Below are 13298 nucleotides of genomic sequence, written 5' to 3'. Positions count from 1 at the left end.
GTCCATTGTGACCACAATAGGTGCACTTCAATGGAGGTTTGACAGCTCATGTTTTCGATCCTTGTGGCTTATTTCCGTGAGCGAGAAAATCCATTGGAGTAACAATATCCTCCTTTGGCTGAGTATAAGATCGAACCTCTTCCTCTTGGATGAGACGAGAGTATACAGTGTGCAGAGGCGGAAGTGGTTCGGTGCCCAAAATACTAGAACGAACATTAGCATAATAGGGTATGAGACTCATTAAAAATTCACGTACCTGATCATTGTTACGTCGAGTACGAAGAATCACATTAAGACCACAAGTACAACCGGAGCATTGACAAGAAGGTAAGGCATCAAAGTCATTGATGTCATCCCAGAGTTTCCTCAGCTTCCCGTAATAGTCTTGTATAGACTCTCCATATTTTTGTTTGCAACCGACGACATCAGATTTAAGCTAAAAAAATTTTATTCCATTCCCAAGAGAAAAACGAAGCCTGATATCTTCCTATAAATCGAACGCGGTGTCACGATAATAAATTGAGGAACGAAGAACTGGATCAATTGTGTTAAAAATCCAGGCAACAATCATGTAGTTTATAGTCCACCAGTCATCTAAGTCAGAAGAATCAACAGAAGGTTTAGAGATTTTACCGTTAATGAAGCCCAGTTTTCGTTTCGCACCCAGAGAAATACGAAACCCTTTAGCCCATTCTTCATAATTCGATCCTTTGAGAACTACATGTGTGATGATAGTTCCTGGTCCATCATTTGAAGCTAGAGCATATATAGAGAACTGGCTTTTAGGTGAAGAGGAAGATGAAGTTAAAACACTAGACATGGCTACCGGACTCAAGATACCATGAGGGTTTCTATAACCCAAGACGAGACAAGATGAACAACACGAGACAAGAAGAATAATTGGATTGTGATTTTCTGTGTCTTTCATTGATAACAAGGACTCTTATATAAAGGAGTTAGATTTACAAAAATCTTGTGAAGATATTCTAAGAGAGGTGAATATCTCTCAAACAAGGTAAGTGAATATATACAAAATATACAAGAATATACTAGAATATACATCCAATAGACCCCTCTTTTTTTACCCTTCCTGAGACCAATCCTGATTCCTTATCCATGTGGCTAAAGCAGTCGAAGATTATTCATGCTCAACCTTCTTCAAATCATAGAGGCTTCAACTCCAAATCATAGAACTCACTTCTAACCTTTACCCATTATTAGATATCTACACCTAGAAATTTTAGTTTCTGCTTTGTTGGGGCATGGGCATAATATTTTTTTTAAAGTAAAATCTTGGTTACAACATGGATAATCTATATCGGGCTTGAGCCTAGTTTCCCCTCAAGTGAAAACTTGTTGTTGAATATTATCCACATTCGTTTTGTTAACCTGAACATGATTCCCCCATATTTATAAGTCCACAACTAAGGCCAAGCTTATTGAAGTTTAATAATACTGTGATGAGTAGCATCAGTCCCCATTATTGGGTTATTTGGGATCCTTGATACCGACTTGTCGGCACCGCACTAACTCAATATTTTATTTCATATCTAGGAACCCAAATAGCATCTGCATATCCAATTTAACCAAATTGGAAAAAGATAAAATCCAAGACAACATCTGTTATATCAATCAAAAAAATACGCAAAAAAAAGGCCCATTATTTTGGAAAAATAAATGTAAAACAAAATAAATAAATAAATAAATAAATAAATAAATAAGCTTATTTAATTACTCCCATCCATCCCTATATTGACGATTTATTGATTTTTTATTTTATTTTATTTTTTTATATGCAAAGAAGAAAACAAAACACTACATCTTAACTATTCTGGGGTAAGTTATCCCCATTAATTTATTAAATAAACTCTTACAAATATCTCTTGGTGGTTCAGACAACCACACACCTAATAATCCATTCTTACTAGTAACCTTGGCTAAAACATCAACAATATTATTAGCCTCTTGATACTTATGAGAAAACTTGTAACTTCAAATTTCTCACAAAGAAACTTGATATCTTTTTGAACTGCATTCAGATACCAAGTTATGTGGATCTCTTATCTACAAACTTGTATAGCATACATTGAATCACTCTCGATTTCCAACTTCATGATTCCTAAACCTTCCAACAAACCTTCTATGTAGCACATAATTCTGCCACATTGCTGCCACAATTGTAGGTATACTTTGCAATTCCAACTCGAAGTCTTCCTTGCTCAATTCGAAGTCTTCCTTGCTCTCACAGTGCGGCAAATATGGATTTGGTTTAGTAAAAATTGAGTGTTTTCATGTTTTCATTGGACTTTCCTATCGTTCTTGTTGAAATTGAAATTAAAAAAGAACAATAAATAACCATGGTTGAACTTACAGTTTGCTGATGTCAGTTTTTGTGAATCTGATGGTTTAAAGGCCGCTAGTTCAAAAGATGATCTCGCACTGCGAGAGCTAAATTTTTTCCTAAAAATACTCTCCTCTCCTGCTTGCCTTGCGAATTGTGCAAACTTGAACTAGGTCATCTGAGAGACATTGAATTTACTTGAAAAAGTTCATTTAACTAATGTTTTTCACTCGAAACCTTTTTTTCTCAAAAACAAATAAATAATTTAGACCTCAAAAATATATTCATCAGATTGCGGTACACCCAAACTAATTGGGGCATAGGTAATAAGAAAAAATAGGTTCATTTGAACGTAAAATCTAAAGCTCCATATCCATATATCTTTAGTAATGCGTAATATGCCGCCTGATTGATTAACACTAATCTGTTGAATTAATTAAGCTAATAATATTATATTAAATTTTCTAAATAAAAATGAATTACTCTAGAAGGAATTGAACAGGTTTTTGTTGGTCTAATTCTTCAAGATGGAATTGAACAGGTTTTTGTTGGCTTAATTCTTCAAATTATAGAAGGAAGTCAGAGATTCAGAATTCAGATCATGAAAAGTCGTCACGTTCGACTTAACAAAAAACATGTTGACCAAGCTTGGTCGGCATGATCGTATAATGACAAAATGGCAACTTGTAATTGTGACAAAATGTAGTCATGTTGTAATTATTCCAGCGATGCCTACTAACCATATTTCAATAGTACTAATGTATTGCAATTAGTCGTCATGGTCGAGAATGAAAAACATTAACGACAATCTAATTTATGGGTATGGTCGTGATGTTATATTTTCCAAACCATGACGACTAAAAGCAAAATTGGACATACAAAAAACTTGTTTTTGACCGTTCAGTACTCGTCATGGTCGAAAATGCAACACACTGACGATTGTCTAATATCCGTCAGTGTGTTACATATTCGACCATGACGACTAATAACAAATTGGACACAGTAAAAATTTGTTTTGGGGTGTTATTAGTCGTCATGGTTTAACTTTTCAGAACCTTGCGGTTGTTCATATATACTACATCAATAGTTGTCAAGATTTAGGAATAAAGACCTTAACGACCCATTTAATATTATTTCAAAAATGAAAACTCTTTGAAAATTCTTCAAGCATTAATCATAAAATCGTGACGACAAAAATTAAATATGAAAAGTCGTCATGGTAGGTGAAAAGATACCATGACGACCGCATAAGTGCAATTCAATAATTTCAATTTTTCCGACCTAATATGCCATTTAGACAACAAAATAAAGAACTAGATAGAGTTTGAAAGAATTAATCGACAACAAAAAATTTCGAATCGATGAGCTTCTTTCATTTGAAAACGATGATATATGGAGAAGTAGAAATGAAATGATCATTAGGTTGATGAAGAAGGATAAGGAAATGAATAAGGTTTGGATCTAGAACAAAAAAATGACTAGTTTTAGTTATTAATCATGGAAGGGTGATTAGGTAACTTTATATACATTAGACAACCCTTGGTACACTAATCTAGTTGGGAAAAAAAATCTATATACCACAATTAATCATGATATACCCAATCAAACGAGTAAAAATATTGGGTCATTTTCTCTTCTTTGACACTTGTTCCTTTTTGGAGATTGTTTTCTTTGGCGATTGTCGGTTGTGCCTTCGCGGCCCTCCAAAATGATGATAAAAAGATGATAAGGAGGTGCTACAATAAAAAGGATAAAATGTGTATTCTTTTCCTCTATAAATTAAAGGTGCAAAATTATGTGGAGCTAGGTACCATAGTTTCCTAAATGTTCGACAAACTTATAGATCACCACTCGCACAACACAATATTGAACGGATATTATGAGTCCATGACCATGAATATAAATTTTCATATATTTAATATTGTGAAAATTACAGTCAAACCCATTTTTAATATTTTTCACTGTCAGACCCACTGACCGAAAACTTCATGCTCGCACCCATTATCTCGTTAAAAATTCCTCAGACACCCATGATTTCTGAAATTGTGTTTCGTTTTTCTTCAAGGCTAAACTGCTTTTAAAAAAAAAAATCTGAGCAGCTGAAAGAGAGAAAGAAAAAGTTACCATCGAGATCGATTCATATTCTTTTAGATATGGAAATAATCATATTCATATACTTCCAAATATGGAACGACTTGTTCGATTTCAGTCAAAATAATCAAATCGGCATCGAATTTAGGTTTCAATTTGTAAGCATTTCTATTTTGGTTTTTTTCATCGTTAATGAAGCAATTAGAGTTTTGGTGCTGACTGGTTAACATGGATGGGTTAAAGGATCAGTGGTCAGTAATTGATTTGAATTGAAATTAAACAGGGGAAGATGGCTGTTGTTGAATTCAAAATAAGAAATTGAGAGTTTGTGGATTGTATGGATGAATCAGATAGGGTTTGGTTTGAATTGTGATGCTGTAAAATAGAAAGGAAGAATGGGTTGATCTCGGATTTCAGTTTGAATGAAAAATCAGATGGGTTTTGTAATCGGAAATGGAAGAAACAACATGAAGTTGCTTCTGTGATTCATGGATGGATATGAAGGTCATAATGCTATTGATTGAGGTGTTGAAGGTGGTTCTAAATCGAAAAGTGGTTTGAATATGAAATAGGGATGGGTGCTGAATTGAAATGAAGATGGCGTTGTTGGATGAGAAATTGCAGGGAGTAATGATTAAAAGACTGTTGGTGGTCACTTCAACTGAGATAGATGTATGTTTAGGACAGGGTTTGATGGAGCTGTGAGATTGCTTCAGATTGATAGCTTGGTCTTGAAGTTGTTGCAGTTGATTGAAGTTACAGGTGAAAGTGTTGGTGTTGTCATGGTATTGCAGGCTATTGAGATGAATTGTAGGTGGAATCTGGTGTGGTTTTGAGCACAAGATAAAGCAGATGCAGAATGAGTTGTGTTACTGCAGTAAATGGAGCTGACAGTACTCATGGAGGACTTGCTATAGTGTTGCTAATAGAGTTGTTGTTGGCAGTGGTTGATGGATGGTAATGCAGAGGTGTGCTGCGATAGGATTAAGTTGTTGTTGCTATGGATTATGGTGTATGTTGATTATCTAAGTTTCATCATTTTACGATTAGTTTGTTTGATGGGATCTTCATCTATCCTGTAGACATTGATTTTGAGTTAATAATATGTTTTGATTGAGCAAAAATAGATAGCTTCTTCACATATTTTTCAAATGTAACTCGATGCTGCCCTTTACCATTCTCGGTATTGTTGAATAATTTGTTACGCAGCTACAAAAATGGTTGCGCAACTTGTTATGCATCAAAAGTTGTCGCATAACTTGTTATGCAGTCCAAAAAATGGTTGCATAACACGTTATGCAGTAACTTCTTTGTTAGTATCGAAACCAGCAAAAAAAGAGACCAACTTATCATGCACCTATAATAATATCTGTATAACATGTTATGCAGTCGAGAAAATGGATGCATAACGTATTATGCATCAACTTTTTTGTAAGCACAAAAATAAAAATTGATGCATAACTTGTTATGTAGTTGGAAAATGATTGCATAATTCGTTATGCGTTTTTTTAGGCATATATATCGTTTTAGTGGTTGCATAACTAAATTAGTAAATGCATAGACCAAAATATGGTTGCATAATGTTTTATGCATCTTTTGTTGTGTTTGCATAATTTGTGCATCCTATTTGGTGGTTGCATAATGGTTATGTACCAAGTTTTCGAAAAATTTTCTTAAAAGAACAATCACCTCCGACTTTTTCATAAAAAACTTAAATTTGGTATTGTTGTTTGTACTCGTTGTGTAGATTTCTTTAAAAGCATTCCAACGAGATAAAATTTGTTAAATTCCAAGGGACAATTTTTTAGATGTGTTATATTCAAGTTTACTTGGCAATTATACCCCTGAAAAATTAGGATGCATAATGAATTATGTATGCAGACATTTTTCATAATTTCAAATAATTATGGATGTCACAAAAACAAGCAAACATTTTGGGCCTGACAATAAAAAAAAAATGGGCCTTAGCCTAATTTTCTATTTAATATTTCGTTTTCACCACCTACACTTGCTTCCAAGAATAATGCTCTAAGAGCTAGCACTATGGTGCTAGTTATCCCTTCCCTATCCATCTGTATCCCTCAAAATCCAAAAAACGCAAGTGCTATGGTCTCCCATATCCCTACTCGTGTAGGGATATCAACACATTTCCCTACTCGGCTGATCACATCTGATCACACCTGTAGGGAAGGGAAATCACACGGGTACTCAGTACCCGTATTTTTTTACGCTTTACGCGTACTGAGTACTTGTATGACCGTTGCTACGGCTACTCAGTACGTGTAGCTTTTTACACGGATACTGAGTACCCGTTTCGAGAATTATATTTGTTTGAACTTTTTTTTGACACCTCTCTCACACCCGATCCTAACCATCCATCATTAATAACGGCTCTATTTTCCGCACCGTCTGATCCCAACGGCCATTTTTTCAAAATCCTCTATAAATATCACTCTAATTCTCTACTCAAACCACACCAAATCAATTGATTTCTTATTTTCTCCTTCTTACATCAATTGATTTCTTCTTTCTCTTCATCTTACTATACCTCTTTGATTTTTAGATTTATTCTACCACTCAAGTTTTTTTATCTTAGTTTCATTCAAAATGGTACTTAACTTTGTCACACAAGAAGAGGTTGATCTTACTACTGCTTTTATTTATGTGAGTATGGACGAAATTGTGGGTTCGGCGCAAAAAACTGCTATGTTTTGGATACGTATTCATGAATTTTTTGAGCAACGCAATGACAATCCAAATGAAAGAGATTGGGAAGCTTTAAAAACCAAGATGAGAAATATTAAAAAATATGTCAAAGAATTCGTGTTCATTCTTAACGCTATATATCGGCAAACCAAAAGCGGTGGGAACCACGAAGATTTGGTAAGTTCTATTAATTTTTTAAGTCTTTCTATATACTTGGTGATAATAGTAATAAACATAATGTTTCTTATATAATTTTTCAGACAAGAGATGGTCGCTTGCAATTTCAGAAACAAAGAGGACAACCATTCAAGTATGATGCATGTTATGAATTTTTTAGAGAAAAGGTCCCTAGATATAATTATGAACTGACTGTGAGCCAAAACAATGAGTTGTTTGATAATCATCGTAACTTTATATCAGTCGAAGATGGTACTGAAGTTCTTCCCAATGGAGAAACTCGTTTGAAATACAAGGAAAAGGCACGTCCTATAGGAACAAAGAAAGCCAAAACGCTAGCCAGACAAAAGAAGGATCGTTAGGAAAGTATATTTAGAGAAGGTGATGAGGGAATCTTCGGTTAAGATGAAGATAAGATCTATCAACAAAGTTCTAGTATTTCAGAGTATCTTAAGGAAACACGATCAAGGAAGGAAAAAATGAGAATGGAACAAGAATGCCAATACCAAACTTTTTGGGGGTATACTCAACAACCGAGTTATTAAATGGAAGATCAAATCAATTTGCAAACGCTTCAACAACATACTAATCAAATGCATTTAGATCAAGACAATGCAATAATGTCTATGGACCTTATTCGGTTAGCTCCAAAGAAAAACAATATTATCGACGCAAGCAAAAGGAGATTTTGAAGGGGATGAATATAATCAGCGTTGAAGATTCAGAAGATGAAGATGTAATCCAGCTCTAATTTTTTTATCTTTTATTGAGTTTAGTTTTAATTTATAGTGCATGTTTAAATTAAAAGTGTTTTCCTAAATTTCTAGTTAGTATTGTTGTTAACTTAATTTTAAATGTTCTATCTAAATTTATTAAAATTATTATTTGAATTAATTAAATGTTTCAATATGTTGTAACCAATTCAAATTCAAATTCAAATTAATAACTTCATTATCACTTCATTAAACTAATGTTCATCAATAACTTTAAAAAGAAACTGCAACAGATCATTCGATTAAAATTAATAACTTCATTATCACTTGATTAGGCGAGTATCGCTCTGCCCTCGTTTCTTAACGTGGTGCACGATAGGTCTGAATACATTACATGTTATTATTTTTCTTGGTGTAAGATTCAACGATCAATGCCGCTTCGATATGATAAAAAGGTTCTCCTCTCCGGGCTTTATATGCAGCTTGCGCAACGGACCTTTCCCTTCTGTACCTATGGAGAAACTCATTGTATGCAATGCATAATTTCCTAACATGATGTTTCCTTGAAAAAATGTGGGATGGTTCATAATCAAAGCGTGGTTGTTTTCCTGTCGGTTTAACGAAATGACCCCACCCAACATTAATCCAAAATACAGTTTGATCTTTAGGATCTTCTAGAAAATCATCCTTCAGAAGGTAAAAGTTTCTAATCCATTCTGTCTCTTCTTCAACATCCTTTAACCTTGCCCTCAGTTGCATTTGTTCTTGACCTCCTTTCTGTGCCTTGAGCTTTTCTTCGTATTCTTCCGCAACCGATGATGAATCTTAGGTTTCTTTAGTGGATTTTTGTTTGCTTAACACTTCATCAATCCGATTAATATATTCTGTAGGTGATGACAATGTTGTTGCTTTCGTAGTAGAATGATCTCCTTTGTTTCCTATCTCTTTTTCCATTGCAGAAATTGATTGGGTTGTTCGCTTGCATCTTCTAAGAATTTCTTCGACTAAGTTGGTAGTTGCTGATTGATTTGCCATTGAATAGATGTTTAGGTTTGATTTACACCTCAAAGATTGTTACTGCAAAGAAGAATAGGTAGATTGATGCTGGAAAGAAGAATGTGTTATCTTCCTTATATAGGAATCGTTCCTAACGGCCATCTTTCTTAGAAATCGTGTCCAACTGCTCTATTTATTAGAACTGTGCCCAACGGCTATATTTCTTAGAACTCGTGCCCAACGGCTCTATTTCTTAGAACTCGTGTCCAACGGCTATATTTCTTAGAACTCGTGTCCAACATCTATATATTTCTTTCTATAAATATAAAACATTTTTTCTAACCAACATAACTCTCAATTCATTCTCAAATATAAACTTCAATCATGTATTCTAACAGTTCGAGTAGAAATGGAAAACAAATAGTATGTGCGGAAGCAAAAGAGGTTTGTCCATGTTGTTTCGTGGATAATAATAGTCTTCTTGAATGCCCATGGCTATATACAAAATGTCCCCAACGTGGTTGTACTGGCACAAGGAAGGTAAAAGAGTCGATACCGGAGAAGATAAGGTATTTGGAATGTGATTATGCTAAATGTCCGGGAGAAGCACAATGTTTGGAGGATGCAATGAAAGATGCAATCAAACAAGAAAAAGTTGAAGAACTCTGCAACAACTTCAAACTAAAAGGAAAGGTGGAGTTTGAATGCACCAAGGGGATTCCGTATGAAACTGAGGGTTGTTATTTCTTTATGGAAATGCACCGTTCAAGTGCAAAAAAAAACATATGGAAAACGTTACTGGAGATGCCTTGAGTGTGGAACGGCGGCATGGGCTGAATAAGTGTTGTTTTAGTTTAATCGAATATCAATTGATGTGATGTGTTTTTTTATAATTAGTATGTGTGAGATTTTAAATGTGATGAAGTTTTAGTACTATGCTTCTACAATAAATAATGATAGTTATTTTCATATTCATATGATTAACGATTACATTAAGCACGTTCAACCAGCATTTAAACCAATGGGCGACCCTATTGGACGAGTTATGTCTTGTGAGGGTTTACAGAGAAATATACCCACAAAATCCATCTTCATTTAAAATCTTTACCCTTGATCTGATGATTCATATGATGAATCTTCAAAGGGGGAAGGGTTATACTCTGAGAAGCTGTTTTTCAAAATGACATAGAAGTTAAAAATCTAAAAGGTTTCCCCATCTTTTTTTGGTAACTATCCAAAGCTTTTTGCTCCTACAACAAAAGAAAACAATATCAATTTACAATTAAATTATTCAACAATTCAGTACACATACTTAAAAATTTTTTTGATAGGTAACCGATAATGTTAGAGCATAGCTCGGTCGACCTCGCATGCGTTGCTATATCAAGCATGTTTGTCAATGTTAGTGATCAAAACTATGAGTCTTGATTTCTAATCTATTATAGCTAAGTCTCGGACTAGGATAGAAAAGTGTAGTTGACCTCAAGGACTTCATGGCGATTCATCATACAACAACGAAGATCTACTCAAGGAACCGTGGAACTTCATCAACAAAAAGGTATGTGGAGACTTGAACTTATCTATCACTCAAAAGTATATTTATTCTATCTCCTACTTCTTATGAGACATAAATTCGTATGCTATATAGGTTAAATCATACACATTTGACATTTCGAGCTGAGTATTCACTACTTATCTTTTTCTTGAAATCGTATGTTGGTAAAGCGTTTCGCTTTGATCAAGTTTATCTTCACCTAGTGATGAAAGTCATGAAAAGTTTCAATTACTTTGAGAATTGCTCTGACGTGAAACGGTCTGTGAATAACGGCTATATAACGTCCTCTTAGAATGTCTGAATGATTGGAATGAGAGTTTAGATTACATAACCATGTTTTCTTTAATCCGAAGTTTTCGAACATTGTTGATTGAGAGAAACCGGAGGAATTGGCTTTGCCAAGTCCGCGAAATCAGTTTGCGAACTTAGTCCGCGAACTGACGGAAGTTCTCTTGCCGAGAATTTCTGCTAGGATTTTCCAAAACTCGTTTGCGTGTTTAGTCCACGAACTCAGTCCGCGAACCTAGTCCGCGAACTGGCGGAAGTCTCTTTGCCGAGATTTTCTGTTGAGTTTGGAAAACTCTGTCTGTTGCCTTAAGTCCGCGAACTTGTTTGTAATCTTAAGTGGTTATGATCTAAAGATGTGCTATGAACATGAAACTTAAATTACTAAGGAATGCTTTATGCAAACCGTGGCTATAAAGTTCATGAGCCGATTCATCGAATCGAATCATCTTTATTTCAATTGTGTCTTGTGTAGTTACATAAAATCTCATAGCAATTGAACAACTCTCTAACTAGTTCATTTGAGTCAATTGAACTAGTTATGGTGAAGAAGAACTAAGTTAATATGAATTGCTCATATGGTTAACCTTTTGGGTTACTATGTTGAACCAACATACACGTACACGTTTGGGCATGGTTTTCACAAACCCAGTAAATGTCTACCCAAGTGTGTGTGACAAGCTAAGTTTTAGATCTAACGGTTGAGAAATATTAGCTTGAATCTAAATTATGTTTGCATCTAACGGTGAATATGGATTGCTTTGTAACTAAGGCAAAACCCTGATTTGAAGGTTATATAAAGGAGACATCTAGCATTGTGCAAAACTAATCCCCACACGTCTGTGTGATACTATTGCGCTCGTAGAGTCGATTCTCCTTTAACCTTTGGTTTTCTTCTCTAAAACCAGGTTAACGACTTAAAAACTTCATTGGGATTGTGAAGCCAGACTGATACTACTTTTATCGTAGTTGTGTGATCTGATCTTGCATCTTCTATCGTACGAGTACAATCTATTGATTGGCTTGAGATCGTGAGAGTTCTCCGATAGGCAAGATAAAGAAGTCACAAACATCTTCGTCTCACTGTTTGTGATTCCTCGACAAACCGCTTGTGTAGTCAAGAAGGATTGTTGAGAGGTGATCGATTAATCTAGGATGTTCTTCGGGAATATAAGACCGTATTATCAATTGGTCCCTGTTCACCTTGATTTTATATCTTAAGATGGAACAAAAACCTAGGGTTTTTCTGTGGGAGACAGATTAATCCTTTGATAGACTTTTCTGTGTGAGACAGATTTGTTTATTATCAAGTCTCCAATTTTGGGTTGCAGCAACTCTTAGTTGTGGGTGAGATCAGCTAAGGGAATCAAGTGCGCCGTATCCTGCTGGGATTAGAAGCGTAGTTTTACAACTGTACCTTGAATTAGTGGGAGACTGATTGGGGTTCAATTATAGTCCAGTCCGAAGTTAGATTGTAGTAGGCTAGTGTCTGTAGCGGCTTAATACAGTTTGTATTCAATCTGGACTAGGTTCCGGGGGTTTTCTGCATTTGCGGTTTCCTCATTAACAAAACTTCTGGTGTCTGTGTTATTTCTTTTCCGCATTATATTTTATATAATTGAAATAATACAGGTTATGCGTTAAGATCATCAATTGGAAATCCAACCTTTGGTTGTTGATTGATATTGATTGATCCTTGGATATTGGTCTTTGGTACCGTCCAAGTTATTCCTTGTATTTGATAAAGACTCGATATTGTTTTTAGCTTGAGTAAAAATCAAATCAAGAGAGAGATATTAACTCCTTGAGATACTTTAATCTAGATTGAGTCTAACTGTCTAGTTGATTCTCTAGCAAAGTATTTCGGAGTTTGTCCATACAGATTGCTAAGAGAAATATTGGATGGTGTTGTTAGACCCCCGCTTTTTTAGGTAAGTTTCTTACGATTTCCGAAGGTACAAGATCCCTCCATAAATATAACGATCCCTGTGTCGATACATATACTTTCACGTCTGAAGTTATAATGTTTAACCTTTGTTTCAGATATGTAACCGTTCGTTGATTCGGATTCTCGTTATGTGTAGTCAACCTTTGCAGCAACTGCTCCAAAAGGTTTGTGTTATTTATTTGTTCATCTTCTTCTACATTCTCTAGATGAACTTCAACCCATAAACTAACTTTCAATTCATCTTCATCTGGAATATAACCCACCATAATTAACTGAGAAAACTGTGGTGGATAACAACTTGGACAACACTTATTTTTGAAGATGAAGAACACAGTTGGTCGAACTAATGTGTTCAATGGTAAAGAGATTGTGAATCCTTTATACATGGTCAGTATACATATCTATACACTGTAGAATAAGATTTCATGGATAAGTATACTAATCTTTATACTGTATTTGCAGATTTCACGGATATGTATACATATC

This window comes from Papaver somniferum, unplaced genomic scaffold, assembly GCF_003573695.1.
Source record: "Papaver somniferum cultivar HN1 unplaced genomic scaffold, ASM357369v1 unplaced-scaffold_18, whole genome shotgun sequence".
Lineage (NCBI taxonomy): Eukaryota > Viridiplantae > Streptophyta > Magnoliopsida > Ranunculales > Papaveraceae > Papaver > Papaver somniferum.
The sequence above is the reverse complement of the archived record's forward strand: the minus strand, read 5'-3'. Positions refer to the sequence as shown.